At 43.2% G+C, this 8505-nt stretch overlaps 1 protein-coding gene across 2 annotated transcripts in view; it reads right to left on the reverse strand.

Annotated features, from left to right (window-relative positions):
• DUSP16 (dual specificity phosphatase 16) overlaps positions 1–6994 on the reverse strand; it is a 75641-nt gene extending 68647 nt beyond the window's left edge. Inside the window, exons 1-2 of one of the 2 annotated variants that reach the window (XM_026502402.4) lie at positions 6519–6994; positions 275–407 (exon numbers count right to left, since the gene is read on the reverse strand). The gene's annotated coding sequence lies outside the window, so the exon portion shown is untranslated. Of the gene's footprint in view, positions 1–274; positions 408–5359; positions 6179–6518 lie in introns of those variants that run through there. The other variant, XM_044385225.3, reaches the window with a different exon arrangement.
• Between the last annotated feature and the right edge of the window lie 1511 nt (positions 6995–8505).

Genomic DNA, 8505 nt, shown 5'->3' on the forward strand with positions numbered 1-8505 from the left:
GTGATTTGGGGCGCCTGGGTGGCACAGCGGTTAAGCGCCTGCCTTCGGCTCAGGGCGTGATCCCGGCGTTCCGGGATCCAGTCCCACATCAGGCTCCTCCGCTATGAGCCTGCTTCTTCCTCTCCCACTCCCCCTGCTTGTGTTCCCTCTCTCGCTGGATGTCTCTATCTCTGTCAAATAAATAAATAAAATCTTTAAAAAAAAAAAAAAAAAAAAAACCAGTGATTTATAACCCACAAAACTTAGAAGAATGTGTGTATAAGAAAATAAGCACCTGAAAATGAATCAGAAGATCTCGGCTCCAGGTCTAGCACCACTTCTTACTTGCTTTGGGATCTGGATAAATTACTTAATCTCTCTAAGGTCTTAGTTTCCTCATCTGTAAAATGGATAACTCGTATCTTGTTCTGAGGATTAAAGAAAAAATATGTTAAAGCAATTTATAAACTACAAGTATGTTATTATTACAAAGTCTCAAAACTAAGAGTTTTAAATACTTCTAATGACTAAAATTCTCCTTATTTTAAAAATCCATTAGTAAAAGCATAACTTATAGAAAATGTGAAGGGGGGATTTCTGATTAGTCAATTAGCTCAAGTGTCCAACCACAAAATTTTACTGTATTAAATTTCTCCCTCTACGGTTATAATTGGCAATGTGTATTTTAATTATTATGGGTATTTCCAAATATAGATAAAAATATAGACAATAATAACAAACCCCAATGCACCCATCACCTAGCTTCGACAATTATCAAAAATTTGCCGACATTGTTTTATCTACTTCCCATTTGTGTATGTTTGTGCCTACCCTGAAGTTTTTTAAAAACATGTTAGGCATCATTTCATGTTGCCTATAAATACTTCCATATGTGTCTCTAACAGATGAGAATTTTTTAACATAACCACAGTACCATTAACGTGGATAAAAACTTAATGGTTATAACTCTTATATATCATCTAACATATAATTCTTATATATCATCTAATACACTCCATGTTTCCTGATTGTCTCCAAAAAAAAAGTCTTGTTAGTTCTTAGTTGCTTTGTATCATTCAAAAAATCATTTACCAGTTCATTTTCAAGTGAACACAAGATTTTTAGCTAAAGATAGGAAGGAAAAGGAAATAATACCATGCTTTATATACCATGTACGGTTTACAAAACAAAGTCAACAACTATCTTCCTGAGGAATGTGCTACTCTCCCAACCAAACAACAAACAAAAATAACACAAGAAACCCACTATAAAACAGGCCAGACTGGCAACACTTCAGTGTTCTGAGAAGTGACCAGAAGAGGACACAGCTCAGCTACTCAGGAAGAGAAGGAGCTGATAGGAGACAACCACCCACCACTTCGGAAAAGACGAGCCCAGGTCAGCCACAGCATCAGGCAAGCTGGAGGTGAGGTCAGGGTCCAGGTTCTAGAATGAGCATACTGCTCAAACAAGTCAGGTGCCCAAGGTTGTAAGGCAACCCCCTACAGGTTTCAACTCAAAACTCAAAAAACAATGCTCTAAGCTAGAGACCTAATGGAACCATGATCAAAAGGAACAGATGTGAGAATTTACTCAATTTATTCAGCAAACACTTATCACAAGATGACTCTACTAGGCACTATCTAGGATATGAGTGGTATTTTTTTAAATTTACACAATGCAAACAAAAAGCAGCATATACCTCTCTACACATATCTTTCCCCATTAATTTTAAGGGGGAGAATGGAAATTATTTAGTATTAATGACCTTGCCATTTACCATTACAACTTGTAGTGCATCTTTTTTCTGTAAACTGCAGTCAGCCCCACTCCTCATGCAGTCACTAAAACGAATCTGAGTTCTATTGTCCTTCTCACACACACCACAGACCCCTAGTGTTATATCTACAATTCTTCTCAGAATATTTAGTTTAGAAGGAAACCAAGGGAATGCTAAAGAATTTCCCACCTCCTCTGAAAACTTTTATTTTCCATAGGCTTATACCAAGTACATCAGAATGTATTGTAGAAGCACGCGTAATAGACACTTAATATAAATCCTTTTTAGAATCCTTTACCTCAATTTCACCTATAGATTTTTTTTTAATTTAAAACTGCAAAAAGTGCAGACAAGAGGAGGGAACATATTTCTTAAAGAACACTTGAGAAGTACTTCATAAGTATGAATAAAAACATGAAACAGTCACTAAAAAAATTTTAGATGACACGATGAAGAACATCTCAACAATAACAAAACATGGTGGTCAGATAACTACGGTGAGTCCAGACTTCCCCATTTCGGAACTGACATTTCACTTCAAGTTTCTACTATTTGTAGAAAAACAGCGTAGGGGTGCCTGGGTGGCTCAGTCAGTTAAGCGTCTGTCTTTGGTTCAGGTCATGATCTCAGGGTCCTGGGATCAAATCCCACATCAGGCTCTCTGCTAGGTGCGGAGTCTGCTTCTCCCTCTCCCTCTGTGCTTTCTAATAAATAAAATCTTAAAAATTAATTAATCAATTAATTAAAGTATCATTAACACTCATCAGAATATCATATGTAAAACTGAGTAAGTGGGCCCATAACTAGCCCTCTATAATTTCCTTGATCCTGCCCATTATCTTCATTAGACATCACAATTTGTCATCAAATTTTCCATGTAGTGTTTACTTGTTCACTATCCCTCCATCTTCTCCCACTAGAATATAAGGTCCATAAGGACAAAAACCTTACCTTATTTTCCACAGTATGCCCAGTTCCTAGAACAGTGTCTAACACATAGCAGAGGCTCCAAATAAAGTTGCTGAATGAAGAGATGGATGAATGACCTCCCCCACTTCCTTTCCTCCAGACACACGTTAACCACTCTTTAAGGCCAAGGTCAAATTGTTATCTCTATGAAGATTACCTCCCCATTACCTCCCCCAATGCTCTAATCTTTCTCCCTTATACCATGAATTTGGCACTTCCCAGCTGTCTGATACTTGTTTATTTTTACCAATGTACATGCTTCCCTTAAAATTCTTATAATCCTCCTCTCCTTATTAAGGGCATGGATCCATGTCTCCAGCTTTTGGTATCCACCTCAGTATATATAAATAGCATATCATTAATAATTGTTTTGCTTGATCAACTTATACCTATAGTTAATCTAAAAATCAATATAGTCAATAGTTCCAACTTTTTATAACCTATCCCTCACTTTCTAATAACTCGGTTGAAATTTCAGTGGGTCTCTATATTTGGCAATTTCAAGTTCTACATTCTCACACAACTTATGCTCATAATTTATCCATCCCTTCTCCCTAGATTAAATTTTTTATGTCATGAAAAATCTCGTTGACTTTTTGATGATACCTATAATGAGGTATCTAATCCCAATCAAGGAGGAGGTGAAGTTTCATTACTCCCTTCTTGTTGAAGTATTGAAGAGTATTTTTTCCCTTTATCCCTTTTTTCTTTCATGCCAAGAGGTATCCCATTTCCTTCTTTATTGATCACACCTCTGGCAAGCTTTTATTTCTTTGTACCTGTCCTTAGTAATCTCTCTTAGATCCTTCCTTTTGAGACACTTGTTTCCTCCAGTCATTTATTTGATTAAATTTCAAACTCCCTTCCTCAGTCAGTGTATGAGAATGGCCTCTTCTTAAAGCCTGAGCTTGCTTCTTTAAATCCAGCCAACCTTTATGAACCTCATCCCTTCACATAGCCAACCCTTGATCATCTGGGCTAATGAAATATACAAAAATGAGACTATCCACAACATAAGAAAATTAAAAAAAATTGACATCTGGCTTTGGAATATATCATGTGGCTTTCGGCAAGACTTACTTTCTTAATTATGTTTTTGCTTAAGCCAACATTAGTAATATTTTCTTTTATGATGGTGGATATCTGTCTTGGTTTTAGATTTTCATACAAGTTTTAAAAAGCCAATCAAGCATCAACTGTGGTTTTTCCTATGAAGTCTTTTAACTAGTTTTTTCAATCTGTTAAAGTCTGTCATAAAATCTGGTTTCTGTTTCTCCTGATTTCTTTCCTCCCTTTTCTTGGAATTCTGATCCAAATCAACTTACTCTATATTAATTTACTTCTTCAACTTAAAATAGCACTTGCTTGAGAATGCAAAGCATTTTAAAAACAGTTAAACGTTCAGTGAAATTTTTAGTCCAAATAACACAGGATAGAAAATCCCACTTTTTTAGATAATCCAGGAAAAGTTAGGTTTCTGGGGAAAATTGCACTAGTAATTCTAGCAAAATATATTTAGTAGGATATTGTGATTGGCTGAAAATAGGAAAACATTAATATTGGACAGCTATGTAAATCTGCTTCATCAGCATATAATCTCATACACCAAAACCTCTACGGAATCAAATTCTCAATACAAGCATTTATAGAAAATAGCATCAACCCTGGTCCTTCTCCTGGCCCCAGACTAAACTCTGCACCCATCTCAGACCTGATCTCATCCTCACTTCTACAAATAAGGTTTAAAATGTGTAAGAAAAAGGAAAAGAACTGGGTTAACAGGATCTTCTCTTTTGCCCCCTTCTCAGTTACAGCCACTAAGTTTTTGGCCGGAGAGACCCCTAACCCTCAATTTTACAGGACTATTTTTACTTCATAGCCAATTCAATTATTTTACATATGAATGTAGGTCTACAGTACTTGAACTCACTTTCCTTCATACACTATTCACCATATTGCCAGGAGAATTAATAAACCATTTTTAATTTTCCCCCCATGTGGAACTTTGATAAGTATGCATTATTTTACCCAAAAACTAACTTTTGGGCTGGTGAATTTGGCCCAAGTTTTTATATAAAACGTTCACTGTTAATTGGCCCCCCTCAATTTTTTGTAACAGCAACCTTCTACACAGTCCTCAAACTCAGTAAATTCTACAACTTTATTTAAAAAAACAAAAATCAAAAAACTTTCATGGTGCCTAGTCACATTCTGAAAGCCACAAATTCCTAGTTTTTCAATTCACCTCTCCAGCTTTCTGCCTTCACCAAATGAGAGAACTCCACAAGTCTCAATTAACTCGGGCCTCCCAAGCTGTGTGTCCACCAATATAGGATTCTCAAGGAAAAGTAAATAATTGAAACTAACTAAACTGGTAAGAATTTTTTTCCTTTAAAAATTTACCTTAACTTTAAAAAAAATCTCTCTTCTTCATGGAGTTTGAAATAGGATACAACCTTTGAGGAAAGAGTTGTCACCTATGTGCACTCTCAATCAGCCCCACAAAACGAGTGGCATAAAGTGGGATTTTTCTGACAGCCAAGTTCCCCAAATAGTACTTAGAAGGTCTTTCAAGGATGGCACATTTCTCAAACACACACACACACCCCGGAAGAAAGAAAAGAAACATACCTGGTCATTTTCTAAACAGGTTTGATAGGTTTGGTTGACTTGTAAGAGCAGAGTATTTACTTATAATCTTTTAAAGCAGAAGTGGCAGCCAGAGCACTGGGTAAATAAAAACTTCAGAGAGTTTTAAAAACCCTGCATCTTAACTCACTTCCCCTTGGTTCAAGGGGACGGCAGAGCAAAGCCCAGGGCAAATGAGATTATGCAACAGGTTTTTCCTCTCCTTATTCATCATGGGCTGGTTAGAGGTGTGCTTTCTCCAAACAATTTGAAACACCCAGGACCTGAGGATCTTTGCAGCTGGCGTTTAATAAACTCCTTTAGGATTTTGCAGTATCCATTCATTTTCAGATCTACTCGTATTTTCTCAAGTTAATCACCGGGTTTTTGCTTGTTTGTTTTAGGAAATTAACCCATTATCTGAAAGCTTCAATTGTGTATAAATATTTTCCTTCCTGGTGTTTTATTACATGAAACCACACATGATAAACAGATCCTCGGCTGTCCCCTTGGGTTTTTTTATTTCTCACGTTTTATGGCTAGTGTAAATAAAGAAGTCACGGGCGCGCTGGGCCCCCAACACGGTGACTCGGGCCCCGCATGAAAACTGAGTTTTTGGTTGGTCGGTCGCGTTTAAGAACGCAGCACCGTCACCACCCAGGTGGCCTCGCTGCTTACACCAAAGGCGAATTTGGGATAATGGGAACAGTCAGGCCGGGGCCCCACTTGGCAGGCGTGTTGTGTAACAGTCGCGCCTGGAAGTGAGCAACTTCGTCCGCGAAGGTACCGCGTCCCGCGGCGGCTGCTCCTCGCGGCCGGATCCGGCGGCCCGGCCGGCTCGCCGCGGTGCGGCCGGGGGGCGCACGGACCGAGACCCCGCGCCCGGCCGCCCGCCCCCTTCCCGCTCGGCCCGGCCCCCTGCAAGGCCTACACCCCCCCCCCCAACACTCGTGCGGCTCCGGGCCACGGTCGCCCCCACCTCGCCTCCCGGAAAGGTGGCCCGGACGCCCGCGAAGGCAGAGCCGGCGGGGCGAGAGCGCGGCGCCCGGCACCCGGAGTCCAGGCGCGCCGCGGAGCGTCCATGCTGCCGGCGCGGCCGGGCGCCCCGAGCCCCGCACCCTCCCGCCGGCACGGTGTGCGCGGCCGGCCGGAGACCACTTACTTTTGGGGCCGCCGACCTCCCAACTCCCTCCGGGGGAAATGAAAGTTGTCACGGCGTCGCCCCTCGGGCCCCCCTCGCCTGCCCGGCTTGCGAGGCGCCGCCGCGGAGCCGGGAGGGCGGCTGCGCTCCCGCTCGCGTCCGTCCCGTCGCGCTCTCCTCCTCCTCTTCTTTTCACTATATTATCTTCTCCTTCTCTGAGGGGTGGGTGGGGGCGGGAAGCTTAGAAAGAGAGGAGACGTTTGCAACTTTTCTTCACTCTTTCTCTTCCACCCCCCCCCCAGTCAGCCTTGAAAAAACAATGTTGAAAAGGGTGAAGAACTTGGGGAGGTGAAGGTGGGGGGCCGTGTGGGGAAAGCGGAGGGGGGAGGGAGAAGTGATAATAATCGTTTAAAAACTGATTAAAGCCCCCCAAACAGTGATACACAGACAGAGGGGGAGAGGAGGGGGGTGGGGTGGGGGGTTGGGGGAAAAGAGAAAGAGTCGCTGGTCAGGAAACTTCAAGCGCGGATGAGGTCATTGGTTTAAAAATAAAGAGATGGCGTCACTTGAAACCAATCCCAGTGAATGAACTCAGCGGAGCCCCGGGGAAAGGAGGAGACAGGCGAGGGCAGGGCGGTGGGCGCCGGGCGGGGCCGCGCGCCCGCCCGCCCATCCCGCGGCCGCCCGGGTCCGCCGCGCGGCTCCGCGCCTCGCTTCGGCCGCTCGGGGAGGGGTCGGGTCACGTTCCGTTCCGGAGTTCGGCGACTCGCAGGCAGGTTCCGCAGGCGCCGCTGGGAGGAGCTGGGGCTGCCCGAGGAGGCGGCCCCGCGGCCTCCTCCTTCCGCGCCCGCGCGCGCGCCAGCCCCGACCCCGGGCCCCCGGCTGCGCCCCAACAGGTATTTAAGGGTGCCCCCCCCTCGACCAAGACCCGGAGCCCTTTCCTCCTGGTCGCGCTGTTTCCAGCTGCCTCACCAGCGTGAGGAAACGCAAGGATCTGAGAGAATTGCAATCACTCCTTCAAAAGTCTGATGAATCCCAAATGCAGGGCACTGCCATCCTTGTAAAAAGTATGTTACAGGTACTTTAAGAAAAATCACTCCAGTGTTGTCAAGCATTCAGCGATCTACACGTGTTTGTCGTTGAAAGACCCCACAAGAATGTTCCTAAGTTTCATTATTTTACTTTAGGTTTACTTACCTAGGTTCACAAATTTAATGAGTACGAGCAGTATGAAATTCTCTTCTAAAATGATTTCTACACCGGGCAGCACAGAATCATTTTTAAATCAGACCAGAGGTTCACTGCCTCTTGAGAGGGGCGAGCCCCTTGTTGCTTTCACTCCACACATTTCGTGCATTTTCTATGTGGATTAATCAAAATAGCTGTGTTTTGAGATTGCATTACACTCTGGAAAACTGGAGACCTGAGTTGGTGACAAACCAGGACTTGGAATCAGAGAATAGGACAATCGGAGCTTTATTCTAGTGTTCTTTGAGCATTTGAGCATGAAGCTGCTTCTACTGAGACGTACTCACGTGGATATCACATAACAAAGATGTGATTAACGACGGAAAAGCACACTGCGAGTGGACTGCTCCATGAGCCAGAATTTATGTGTAGGAATAATCTAGCTCCTAAAATACTCCATTTACAATGCCCTGGATTTGGGACATTGGTCCCTAAAGGCATCTTTGTTGTGGAATGTCCATTTGGACACTGCCTGAGGGACTTTTTTTTTTTTTAACTAGCCAAAGAACTGAGAGTCAGGTTTGGGGTGGGTTAGAAAGATAAAACATCTCTGCAGTCCTTTTCTGCCTTTAAATCCTGCAACTAAAGTGCATTGCTTCCTACTGATAATCACTTAAGGTTAGTATTGGGGTAAGCCTCTGGGAACCTCCAGCTCATCTTTCAGAGGAGGAAAAGGAGCCCATCTGGGGATGGGAGACCGCTGAGCACTTGGGGCAGTAAATTAAGCCTGAAGGCCACAGATGCAGAGCCCAGGTTCTGC

This window comes from Ursus arctos, unplaced genomic scaffold, assembly GCF_023065955.2.
Source record: "Ursus arctos isolate Adak ecotype North America unplaced genomic scaffold, UrsArc2.0 scaffold_26, whole genome shotgun sequence".
NCBI classification, from domain to species: domain Eukaryota; kingdom Metazoa; phylum Chordata; class Mammalia; order Carnivora; family Ursidae; genus Ursus; species Ursus arctos.